Source organism: Populus euphratica, unplaced genomic scaffold (assembly GCF_000495115.2).
Source record: "Populus euphratica unplaced genomic scaffold, PopEup_1.0 scaffold87.1, whole genome shotgun sequence".
Lineage (NCBI taxonomy): Eukaryota > Viridiplantae > Streptophyta > Magnoliopsida > Malpighiales > Salicaceae > Populus > Populus euphratica.
In genome coordinates, this window is record NW_011499900.1 from 1,188,587 (window position 1) to 1,201,682 (window position 13,096).

A 13,096-nucleotide genomic window follows, 5' to 3' on the forward strand; every position below is an offset into this window, starting at 1 on the left:
GGTGTATTTAGAAAAAAAAAGATGACACGTTTATTAAAATAATAAAAAAACAATAGAGTGTGCATCATCCGCTCTTTAAAATAAATAAATAAGCCAGAAGCTTGGGCCCGGGCCTTCCCTGAAAAGTTGAACAGAGATAAAATATTCATATGTATATTTATTTTTTATACATTACAGAGAAGATTATTTCTTGCTTCGGTCTTTTATCAACTCTTATTCAATTTACGAGTTCGTATATTTTTTAATCCATTTTATTAAAAAGGCATCATCTTTCTATTCTTTAATTAAAAAAAATTATGATACTACAAATTGAGTTCCTCATGCCATTGTCTTCTTCTTTCGCGTTAAAAATTAACTTGATATGCCACCTGCAATATAGCGTGGGTGTCCTTCATCCTATGTTTTAAAACTCTTACTAAATAGTAAACTGAACGTGTTCGATAAGCAGCAAATATCTGCTGTGAACCCTGTTTTGGATGAATTGAGGTTGAAGAAGCAAGAAAGGATTAAAGTTGTGCAGAAATGGCAGGCAATGATCGGTAAATGAATTCTGCTGATCCAGAAATTAATGAGCGTGACTCAACGTTGAAGAGATTGGAGGAACCAATGTCACACCTTAAGGAACCACATGATAATCAATGAAAAGTTTACCTGAAGGTCCTGCTGCTCTTCCTTTTCTAATTCTAGTTGCTGTTTTGGTAGCTTGAAAGTACAAAAGATGTTACTTGAAATGCTAAAAAGGTAGATAAAGCGCCTATAACCTATGTAGCTGGATGTATGATCACACCTCTTTTTGTCCGTATGGTGATATGCATAAATATGTGCCATGTAAATCATCTAAACTCATGTAGTTTGGAGATTGATGCCAAAGCTTGAAAATGGACTGGATTGAGGTTCTAAGTTCAAGAAATTGCGTATATGAGTTTACAGGTGTTGCTCCAATTCTGATGCTTGAGCATCAGTGCAATGCCTGTGGTCTACTAGCCATTGGATTTGAAATTAGTGGGTCTCCTTTTACTATTTATTTAATCCAATTACCCAAATAGCCAAAGGCTTTGTGCTGATGTTCAAAGCATCGACATCCTAGACTCTTCTGAGTTTACAGTGACTGGTTAGTGTTTGTAATCCTGGACTTGTACTTTAGGAGGACAGGTAGAAACCTTGAAGGTTATGAGTCAGAACACATAGAAACCTCTGTTTTTTTTTTTTTTTCTTGCATGGGATTCTAAAAGTCTAGAAAGTCATGAATATTCATTTTGCACGAAAAAGAACGTACCCTTTAGTGAATTCTTTGACAAATTTGTTTGCAGAACTTGTAAATTGGAGCTTCTTCATTAATGAATTATTTGGTTTGCTTTATATTTTTGTGAATGTCAACTTCTTTACTAGTCCTGAATCCTTGACAACCTAGACATGGTTTGTTTGTTTTTTTTTTTTTTTTTTTTGCACTGGCTTTGTCTTATTTTAGCTTCAATGTCTGGGAAGAAAACTGATAGGAGCAATGGGACCTCATGAACAGCCCAGTTGAGGAGAGAAAATAGGACCAAGTCACTACAGTAATCTCATCCTCAGTGGATGATGTATCTTGGTGCCTTGCTGCTGATGTCATTGAGCAGGTTGCTTTTTTCTTTTTGGTTCTTACTGCCTAAATTAAGAAATCTTATATTTCATTTAAGGTTAATCCCCATCATTTCGAAAAAAAAAAATGAATTCTTAGTTATATCATTGTCAGACTGAAGTTGAAGTTGAGAGATTAGATGTTCTCAAATCCGGCAAGATGAAGGAGTTGGTGTTTAAGAAGCAAAATGAGCTGGAGGAAGTCTACACAGGAGCTCATATGGATGTAGATAGTGATGCTGCAAGGCAGATTCTCATCAGCCTCAAAGAGTCTAGTTTCAACCAAAACTTCTCTTGTTTTCATTTGACTAACATGTGTCGCACGAAGTGTCACGAGAATTGTTTACCCTCATGCATGGATATATATCTGGTAAATATAGGGGTAAATATAGGAAGATAAGAAATTCTTATTTTTTATTAGTAGAAAAAATGAAATAGGAGTCCCTATCTAATATTTTGATCATTAGAAATCCTAACTGGTTTCAAAGATCAGGTACAGAGACTGATTGTACAAAGGTAAGGTATTAGTACCCCAAATATGAGTTGCATTGTTTTATTGTTTGATAAAAACTAAAGACTTGTCGTGCTCTTTAATTTTTTATTTGTTTCTAATTTTTTATTTGTTTGTAGCTTAAGAAAGTCCTCTTTGGTAAGGAGATCCTTATCTTATTAGGTAAAAATCTAATTGTGCTAACGTTAAATAAAAAAAACTATCTTTTTTAATATCAGGATTATATTTTACGTATAAATTTGTAATCCCGGATATTAAAAGAAAACAAAATATTTTTTAGGTGTTTTTTGAAATATTGGCCCAATTCTTGTGACTTTAATAAACTAATTATTAAAGTTAAGATGCATGCTAATACATATTTTTTGAATTTTGTTGTATGAAAATATGATATGATTTTTTTGAGAAACTTGGTCGTATGCATGAAAACAAAAAAAATATTTTTTCTAAAATTTTGATGAAAATCGGGTATTTTAAAATTGCATTTGTGTTTTTATGGTATATAAAAAATAAATCGATATTAATTAAAATGGATAGAAAAATATATAAGAAAATCATGGATGTTTTTGAAAATATATTTGTCTTTTTTTTTTTTGAACGGGCCAGACTCAAAACAAAATTAGGTTGGGACCGGCCTAAATAAAACACAAACTATCTTATATTGGGTTGGACTTGGCCCAACTATGTGGACTAGGTTGATGATCCAACCCAAACTGGTTACGCATAGTAACCGTGATCCAACTCGAGCTGGTTACTATGGCATGCACAGTAACCAGCCAAATGTAATTATCCAGTTATTATGCTCATGCACAATAACAGGCTAATTATTTTGCCTTGCATTGCAGAAATGTGCACGGTGCACATTCTGAATGCAATGGAATGAAATGGGAAAACAGAGATGAAAGGACAAGAATTAGCTGGAATGGAGGCGCTTTGGTAGCTGAGCTGATGTTGGCTGGTGGTGACGGTGGTGTTGCTGCAGGGGCAGACGGTTGCTGCAAGAAAAGAAAGAGAGGAGAAGAAATCTGTAGAGTTTGATGATAGTGACAGTCACGGTGGTTGATCTACCTCCTATTAAGATCTGGGTTGGTGGATATGAAGGTGGACAAACCGGTGGTAGTGGTGGTTGTGGCAGGAGGCTGCAGTAGAGAGAGAAATAGAGAGGTTCTGTTGGCAGCAGAAATCGGGTTAGGGAGGCTGGTTTTTTGGTTGTCTTTGAACCGAAATTTCTCCCCCTCCTGAGTATAAAGATAAAATCTATTTGTAGGTGGTGGAAGAGGGACACTTTGTCTCTTCTGGTGCAAAATCTCAACCCTTGGTTCGACCCAAAAGCATCTCAACCATTGGCTCAAAGTAGCAATGATGAACTGTTAGTTTTGCAGGAAAAATGGTAGGTCGGGTTGACCAATTTGGGGGGGTGCCACAGCTTTTTCAACCTCGATCAGCCTGAACGGCTTACACTAGTGTGTAGTCAGGTATCACAAGATCGTTTGCATGTACGTTTCATCCAATTTGATGAAGAAATGAGGTGCCAAATGCCTTGGGAAGGTGGCTACCCAACTAGCCTTGTTAGAGAAGAAGATAAATCTACACAACTAGCCTTGTTAGAGAAGAAGATAAATAGTATCTTAGATTTAGTCCTTCAATTTGTGATTTATTTCTATCTACACCCCTGATTTGGCTTCAAACTTTTAATTTTGTTCAATTTTACCAATGAAGAACTTTAATTTAAACCCCATATTTTGGTGCATTTTTCACTTTGATCATTGATTTTGAATTTATGCAATTTGACTCTTAATTGATTAATAAACTTTTAATTTCTTCAATTTGAATCCTGAGTTAGTCAATTTCAGTCCTTTTATTTACAGGTCTTTTCCCATTTGATCCTTGATTTTGGATTTCATCAATTAAGTACCTAATTGACCATCAAACTTCAATATCTATACAATTAAACACATGATTTGACCAAATCAACTCTCAAAAATTGTACTTTGACGCTAGAACTCTAATTTCTTTCAATTAAAGTCTAAATTGACTTAAAAATCAATTTTTCTTGTAATTAAACCCTATATAAATTAATTAAACCTCCAATAAAATTTAATTGAGTCCATAAACATTTGATTTTGAACCTTTTTAATAAAAGTGAATTTTTTTTTTTATCAATAGGGCTCTTCATCTATAAAATATACTATTAAATTTTAATCTTTGAATTTTTGAGTCTCCTCAATCAGCTTCTAGCCATTTTCTGGGTGCTCTGATATTCTTTTCTCACTGTTATTATTTTTTGAATTTTTTTGTTTTTAGTTCAAATAATTGTTTTTGATTTTTTGAAAGAGAAAAGGTGAATTTGAGGAATAACAAAAAAAAAAAAAGTTTATCACAACATGCATGATGACTAACGGTAATGGGTTTACATGTTAGCCTTTTGAGTATTGAGTGAGACCTTCAATTGCTCTGGTTATTTTGGTAGCATTTTCTGAAACTTGAGTTTCCCTTTTGCTGCAAACATGCCGACTTTTTTCCTCTAGCAAAATAACATGCCCTTCGTCTATCTCGACTCTAACTGTTTCTGTCACCATTTGCATATGCATATTTTAATGCAGTTCATGCTCTTTGAATGCTTAATTCTGTGCCTTTTAAGAATATTGTTTGGTATTTTTTTAAGAGTTTTTCGTACTGATTTTTTCATAAGTTTTATTATTTGTTTTTTCAGTTTGTTGATTAGGTTTGAAGTGATTTATTGATTCTGTTTTAATTCGATTTTAAGACTACAAACATCTACAAAATGGCTGATGAATATGAAATGGTAATTACTACAAGAAATTAATTTTAATTGTCTGATTGGTGAAAGACGTCATATCTTTTGTTGTCATTTTACATCCCAGCATAGTAGCAAAAATTCACACATCAAATTGAGTCGTGTTAAGTTTCTTTTTATTTATGGGCTCAGAGGTTAGGCTTGTGGTAAGTTTTGGGAAGATTTTCAAGGCAGGTGCCCCTTGCAATGTCAATTCTCCGGAGTTTCACAAGACCATACCATTTGTCATGGTGGCATCTGGGTTTTGGAGTTTGGTATTGAACAAGTCCCTTCTACATAAATGGAGGGGACATGTTTCCCGAAAGTTAGTTATTAGAAGCACTGAATTATATACTTAAATAGCTATGTATGTTCTGCTCCTATATCCTATTGTTCATGTTGGCATCATACATGGCTTTTCTGATGCCTCCTCTCTGATGGCAAGTTACTGACATTCTGACACGTCTCTGATAATTATTAATAATAATGCTCAACTTCATCTTGAAATATATTTCTGTTCCTGTAGCATATGCGAGGTTTTCATTTATTGTTTATCCCATAAGTGTTGCCGATTCTCTGTTAAGTTTCATGATATATGTACACACTTTTAAGAGTTCAAATCATGCAAGTAACTTTGATTATCTTTATGGATGGTATTAACCATGATTGCAATAACTTGCAGGTTGCAGAAATGCTTCTTATTTGAATGGGAAAATATAAAAAGCTTGTTTTTTTCTTTTCTTTTCACCTTATTATTAGGATGCAACGAGGAAACTTTCTTAAGTATTTTCAACAGTAATCTTTTGCCTTTCTCCCCGCTCTCCCAACCCCGTCTTTAATTTTTAACACCAAGTCAATTTGGCTTCCTGGCATACTTCCAAAGGAACTGAGAACTATTGCTTGTTCCACTGGGGTTGGAAATCATTGAATATTACGCTCTTTTAGAGGAAAAATTGTTTTGAAATGGTTGCTGCTGCTTATGTTTACAATTTTTCTTTTATTGCCAGGATGATAAGCGGTATGGTGCAGGAAGAGGAACACACAAAAATCTGAGACCTGCTGAGAAAGCATGGATTCTGGCCAGCAAAACACCATGCGAGTTTATTTAATATAATGGAAATTATGTGAAAAAATAAGATGTAGAAGTGTAGAAATTCACCGAAATGATTATAGTGCAGTTTCGACATGTGTGACAAAAACATAGTTTCAAGTTCTATAGTTTATTATGCTTGTAAATGAAATGGAGCTGAAGTTTCTGAAGAAAAATATTTTCTGGCACCGGAAATACCAACAGCTTCTAAATTGTTATATATTATTCCGAAGCATGTTTCTGAAGCGAACTTTTCAACCCTTTGTAGGAATTTGCTTTTTCTATACTTTATCTTTCTTTGCATAGGCAGAGTACAGGTAATTGTTTTTTTGGTAGTAAAGTGGAGATAAATAATGTCTTTATCTCTATTATATATAAATAAAAATAATTAATTTTTCACTTAACACATGGTGAAGATTTAATTTAAAATATAAATCATAACATAATTCTCCGTGTATATATATATACTAAGTGAAGAGTCGAGTGTTGCAAAGAGAATAGAGAGTAAAAGAAGATGGAGAAAGCTAGAATAAGAGTGAGTTGAGTAGAGAATTTTTTTTTTATATTGTTTATTTGATTTATTAATATAAACCAATAGTTCTGTAAAATAGACAAATTATCAAACCATGTAAATTTATATATATTTAATTTATGAAATAACCTAATATTTTATGTTTAATTTCTGGAATGACCCAACATCTTCTGCATAGTATAATTTGCCTGGCAAATGGCAATTGTTATAAATACAAACCCAGAGAAATGTGTGCAGATAGGTCATTATGTGAGATTTGAGTGGGGAAAGGCAAACAGATCACTGATTGCTACCACGTTAATGCCATAATTTTGACTATTAAAATTGTGTTACTAATAGCAATTGACAAACTTGAGCACACAAAACAGCTATTCGTTACAAGCAATGCAATAAAATAAAATAAAATGTCAAAACTTTTTTCGTTATCCTATAAAGTTGCTGAATGCAGGGTTGAAAACCATGTTTGTCTTCGGTGCAAAATTCTTTATCGTTATCAAATAGATCGTAATGTTTCGAGAATTGAGCTGGAACTTGTAAACTGGAATATTTTTGCTGTCTAGCTGTGGTTGAAAATTTGACTTCTATAGTTAAAGCCTGGGAAATGGAGGGAAATATCCATTTCTTATGATTCACGAGCTTCTCTTTGCAGTTTGGTTTAGTAATAAATTACTTGAACACAAATTTACTCCCTCTTAATTGGTTTTCAAAATCCAGGCTTCCCTCTTACATACCTTAGAGGAATATACCGTGCTAAGGCAGGAGAGGGAAGAGGAGAAGCGTCGATCTCGGGTATGCTATATTTTCTACTCTTGCTTCGCTTTTCATTTGTGCCTATATTTTCTAATCTTGCTCTAACCATGAATGTTGGGCTCAATCAGTAAATTCCTTGGGTTTGGATCATGGAGGGTTCAATCCAAATGTAGCAAAACAGTGAAAAGAACTTGGACCAGGATGTTGAAACAACTTGTATTTTGGCATCTGAGATGCTTGAGACTTTTAAACACCCAAACTTCCTCCATGGAAAATTCAGATGCTCCATCTTTAGTCATTCATCACAGTTCTTACAATGAGTGTGGCTAACGCAGAAAGCATCTATTGCTTGGTTCATACAACACATGAACTGCTTAATTAGTCATTTACGCTGTTAATTTAATGAAGGGCCATTGGCTTACAAAGTCAAGAGTTAGCCAAAAGTTAACGTGTGTTCGTTTTTATTGTGATTCATTTTTAGGAAAAGAAACGTTTGCAAGAACAGTTTGCTGCTGAACAATACACACTTTATGGTTCAAGGTCAGCGGTAAAGAAGCCCTTGGGTCTGAGCACCGGTGCCAACACTATGTCGGAACACCGACAACACGGCATGGGGGCACTCCGTTTGGTCGCCATGCAATCTCAACTGGAAAGGAACGAAGAGAGAGCAGGGCTCCTGATGTAACGCCAAAAAACTATATGTTGCACTTCCAAATGATGATTCAGACGTCTCCCATGAGTGCTCGTCTGCACATGCTTATGATCTGCTGTAAATGATTCCATTCAGTTAGGATGCTGGTTGCAATTAGCGATCCCTTTTGTTAATGCAAGGAAAAGTGTAAGATAGTCTACATAATAAAGAAAAGCGGGCGCGCATGGATCAGCCTGAATTAATAGTGTAATTTTCTCGCACAGTTTTGAAATTCAGTGACTTGGATCCATGCATTTTTGAAAGAGTTCGAACTCTTTTTTTTTTTTTGAAACAAATACTTTTTTTTCTTACAGTGAAATCAATTACAATTGAAGTAGCAAATAATTTTTCATTTTCAAACTCTGAAATGTATGAGAAGGGATTTCGGATTTTCTATTGGAAAGATTACTTTTATTCGTGTAGCTCAAAATTTGCTAGAGAAGTGTCATTTCCTAGCTATATAAATTGAACCTTGGTTATTAGATCCTGTTCAGGCTAGCCAATTGATCTAGAAAACCTGTAATTTAAAACTTCATTCTGACCGGGTTTTAATTTATATTTTGTTAATATTCTCAATTGACTCAACTAATTTCATGTGTAATTGAAAAAATATGAACAATTATTGGATTGGATTGATGATAAAATCAACTCCTTGGTCATAAACGATGACTCGATTAATAATTTTAAAAAAGAATTTTTTATTTAATTCTTCACTTTGATGTTATAAAAAAGAATTTATTAAATTTTATTGAGTCTAAACTTTAGTAATTATTTATTAAAGAATAATTTTGGTTATCAAATAATTAAATAATCGAGAGCAATTTACTTATGATACTTATGATAATTATTTATTAAAGAATAATTCTAGTTATCAAATCATATTATGAAATCTTATCTAATAACTTAAGTTATTGGATTGATATGATTGCTTGACATGATATCAAAGTTTTGATGATCAAGCGATCATGAATTTAAATCTCATCACCCTTATTTATTTGATAAAAATTAAGCACATGTAATGTGAGTATGTATAAGTTTTAAATCCAAAGGGTTTTCATTTGAGGAGATGTGTTAGAGAATAATATAAATCATATTCTGGAACCTCATCTAATAACTTAAGCTATTGGGTTGGGATGATTATTTACATGATATCAAAGTTTGATAACCAATCATTCAAGAGCTCGAATCTTACTATCCCCTTTTATTTGATTAAAAAAATCAAACATGGGGTAATATGAGTTTGTGTAAATTTCAATCTTAAAAGACTTTCACTTAGAGGGTGTGTTAAAAAATAATATAAAATAATATTTTAAAATTTTACCTAATAGTTTAAAATAATGGATTGAAATGATTTTTTAACAGATATGAAAGGTGTATGCCAAGCTCTTACTATCTAATAACATGGTGAAAAACTCAAAATGACATGGAGGGGTGCATGTTAAGCTATTACTATCCAACAATGTGGTGAAAAACTCAAAATGACATGGAGGGGTGCATGTTAAGCTCTTACTATCCAACAATGTGGTGAAAAACTCAAAATGACATGGAGGGGTGCATGTTAAGCTCTTACTATCCAACAATGTGGTGAAAAACTCAAAATGACATGGAGAGGATAGAAAACCAGGAGAGAGTTAGGTATTTCAAATCAAATGGAAGCGAGAGATCAGCAAGTCCTTGTCACAACGAGTTCCTGAGTTTCGATTCTTTTGTGTGCTTATGTTGTGGAAGGAGAGAAGAAACAAAAAACTTGGAGAAAAAGGGAGTTAGTGTGCCTGGTCAGATCCATGAACGCAACCTGCAATTCGATACTCACACCCCCTTTTCAGTGTTAAAAGCATATTATTGCTAATCCTACGCAATGAGCGCAAACCACTGGGAATTACCAACACTTAGTTAATATTGTAATGTGTATGGAATCAGCTTGCTTGGCCTTGTCTTTTGTCAAAGAAGAATTATGAATAAAGGATTGTTACAGTGGAATCTTAACTAGGCTAAGAGTTCTTCCATAGAATTGACAGCACAAGCTAGCAGGTACAAGTTCCCTCATGTGCTGTACTGTGACATTATCAAAACTGGATTCCTTTTAGATTAGCTTTCTTCCTCCTCTCCATTATTATGTATAGAATATGGCCATTAAATTCGAGGGAGATTCACTTTGTGATCAGATCTTGTTGTTTTATACGAACAAAGAGATTCCTTAATTGATAGTTATGAATAGGTGAAAATGTTGTAGTGGAAAATTGAAGGAAGACACCAAGTTTTAATTAGATGCTAGCCAACCCAAGAAACATTTCTTTACATTAAAAATCATCTTCAAGTGTTCTTACAAGCAAGCAAGAAAGGACCATTTAAACATCACTTTCTCTAACCATACTAGCATATATAAATTCAAAACAAATCAAACGTTGAAACCATACTTGCTAGCATATATTTCGAGGAATCTAATGACGTGTCTTTTTTTTTTTTGTTTTCAACATGACAAGATTAATGTCATAATATTTAAAAAATTATTGATAAAAAATATTTATTTTATCGTTGTTATTTTCATGAGAGATTGTGATAAAATATTTTTCATCGTTGTTTTCATGGTTTTTCAGGTTTATGCAAACTATTCACAAAATATCCATCAAACCTCATAAAAATCATTCCTCTTCTTAACTATTTAATTGGAATATGCAATTAAAATTGTATTTTAGCTACTCGATCAACATGAAGCAGCCTTCTTTGGATGCACTATAGCTTTTTTATATTTTTTTTAGATTATTTTGATGTGTTTATACTAAAAATAAATTAAATATTATTTTAATATATTTTTAAGTAAAAAAAACTTTAAAACACGATATTTATTATACTCCCAAATAGTCACCGAGTATTTAAAAGAAAAGAAAAAACAAATTAAGTTGATTATCTCCCTAAATGGGGTGGTCCTACACATAGTTAAGAAACAGTAAGAAGGATACGAAGAATTATGTGGAGAATCGTTGTCATCACATGATGATGGACACTCGACGCAAGTGATTTCTGGTGTAGATTACATTATTTCAAGTGGGTTTATCCATCAATTTGATGAAAATGACTTCCACTACGCACAATGTCATGGTGTTTCCTACTTGGCCATCACGAAAGAAAGTTTGGGATTCTCTCTTTTGTTTTTGATAATGGGAAAGGACTCTGGCTGGGGAGGAACGAGATCTCTCATCAGAGACTTGGGTTTCTCTTGAATCAAGCTCGGAATCCCTCCATTGGAGAATGAAATATATGCAGTAACCCCTTTCTACTTCAGCTGGCTAGCTAGCTTCATGTGGTAAGAATAAAATCACAAGTTGACTTGTTAGTATTATGCGGCAAAGAATCTGTGATACAACGTACAGCCATTTCATGACATTACATCTATGGAATATGGAATATTGAAAGAATACATTGATATTTCTTCTTTCTTGTTTTAATTAGCAAGAATCTGTGTCTCGTTCCTTCATCAGTACGTGATACATGTGTTTTAGGTAGGGCTAAAACCTATCTTCATGTACACATAAGAGCTCGGTTCCATTGTATCTTCCTCGACAAGGAGTTTTTTTTTTTTTTTTTGGATGAAAAGTTGTCTTTTAAAGATCAAACCCAGAAGGAGATAAATCAAAAGAAGGGAAGGATTTCCAAAGTCAAATTGTTGGTCCACTAAATTACTCTTTGCACATGTGAGGAAATCACAAGGTAAAATTGTCTTGGAGAGAGTTTGAGCTAAAAAACAAATACTCTCTTAAGAAGCCTAATTTTACATTATTGATAATTATCAATTTAATTTATAGCGTAACGAAGGTAATATTACTTCTCTATCCTACTAACTACTAAATTTAATCCTCTTAATTAATATGTGATTTGATTATAATTCTAGAGTTCTATCTAGGTAAAAAAATAAAAATAAAATTGTGTGCCTTACAATTAATTCCTCCTGTAGCACACTCAAGAAAATTTATATATGAAATAAATTACCTTGATTTTTGTTTTTTTAGTATTGCAGTAATTTTTGTTTTTGAGTGCATATAAAAAATGTATTTTATTTAAAAAATATCAAAATAATATATTTTTAGTGTTTTATTATGAAATTAATGTGTTAATGTAAATAATATAAAATTAATAATTATTATTTTGATATTTTTGAAGATGAAAAATATTCTATATCTCAATATCAAACACTCATTTAATTATATATATATATATATAAAAACAGAAATATATTATTGCAGCATTACAAGCTATTTTTTAAGATGCTTTTCAACTTACTTTGCTTGAAAAAGAATTAAATTTATGTCGTTTAAGGTGTTTATTGACATATACGGATGTTGATATGCTAATATTAAAAATAAAAATATTAAATAAATATTATTCTAATATATTTTTAATTAAAAATTACTTTACACTAACTATACTAAAAACAGATCGAGACTTGTGATGCCCACTGGGGAGGCAAACACCAATAAATAGCGATACATAGGTCCCAGGAGGCAACCTCCACTAGCTGGCTGGCCACTTTATCTAACATTAACATTTTGATCAAGAACCCTCGTTTCCATTTCCATAGAATGGAATCTGTGGTAGTGATTTTCTTGTCAGCAACCACAATATCCTTCCACTCTAATGCTAGGAAATTGGAGAAATTTGAAACTAAAGCAATATTGATAGATCAAAGATCTTTAATTATACTTTTTAATGGTGTCCAAATTGTATCTGATCACCATGGCATCATCAAGACATGAGATCCTATGCTTTCTTTCATGTGGAATCAGATGCAAAAACATGGCTGCAATTAAGATTCTGAGGACATGTAGCCAGCCAAGTACTGATCAACTAGCTAGCCCTCCATGAATTAATACGTATAAGTCAACCACTGGTTTTCCTTCTTTAGTAGTGGTATCTACATCAGATGTCTGCAACTCTGCCACGTTTAAATCATACCAGTATCAGAAATTTATGATCATCAGTGAGACACGGTGACAAGATCTTTGTAACAGAGATTTAGTTTGTGATTCATGGAAAAGTGTATGATTCGAGAAACGGTGGATGGAAGTTTTTTTTTTTTTTTTTTTTTTTTTTTTTTTGGGTGGGGCTGGAATTTT

The 13,096-nt window shown here is 32.9% G+C and overlaps 1 pseudogene; it reads left to right on the forward strand.

Moving 5' to 3' along the window:
* Positions 1–1,418: 1,418 nt before the first annotated feature.
* On the forward strand, positions 1,419–8,192 carry LOC105132725 (65-kDa microtubule-associated protein 5-like; annotated as a pseudogene).
* The last annotated feature ends 4,904 nt before the right edge of the window (positions 8,193–13,096 follow it).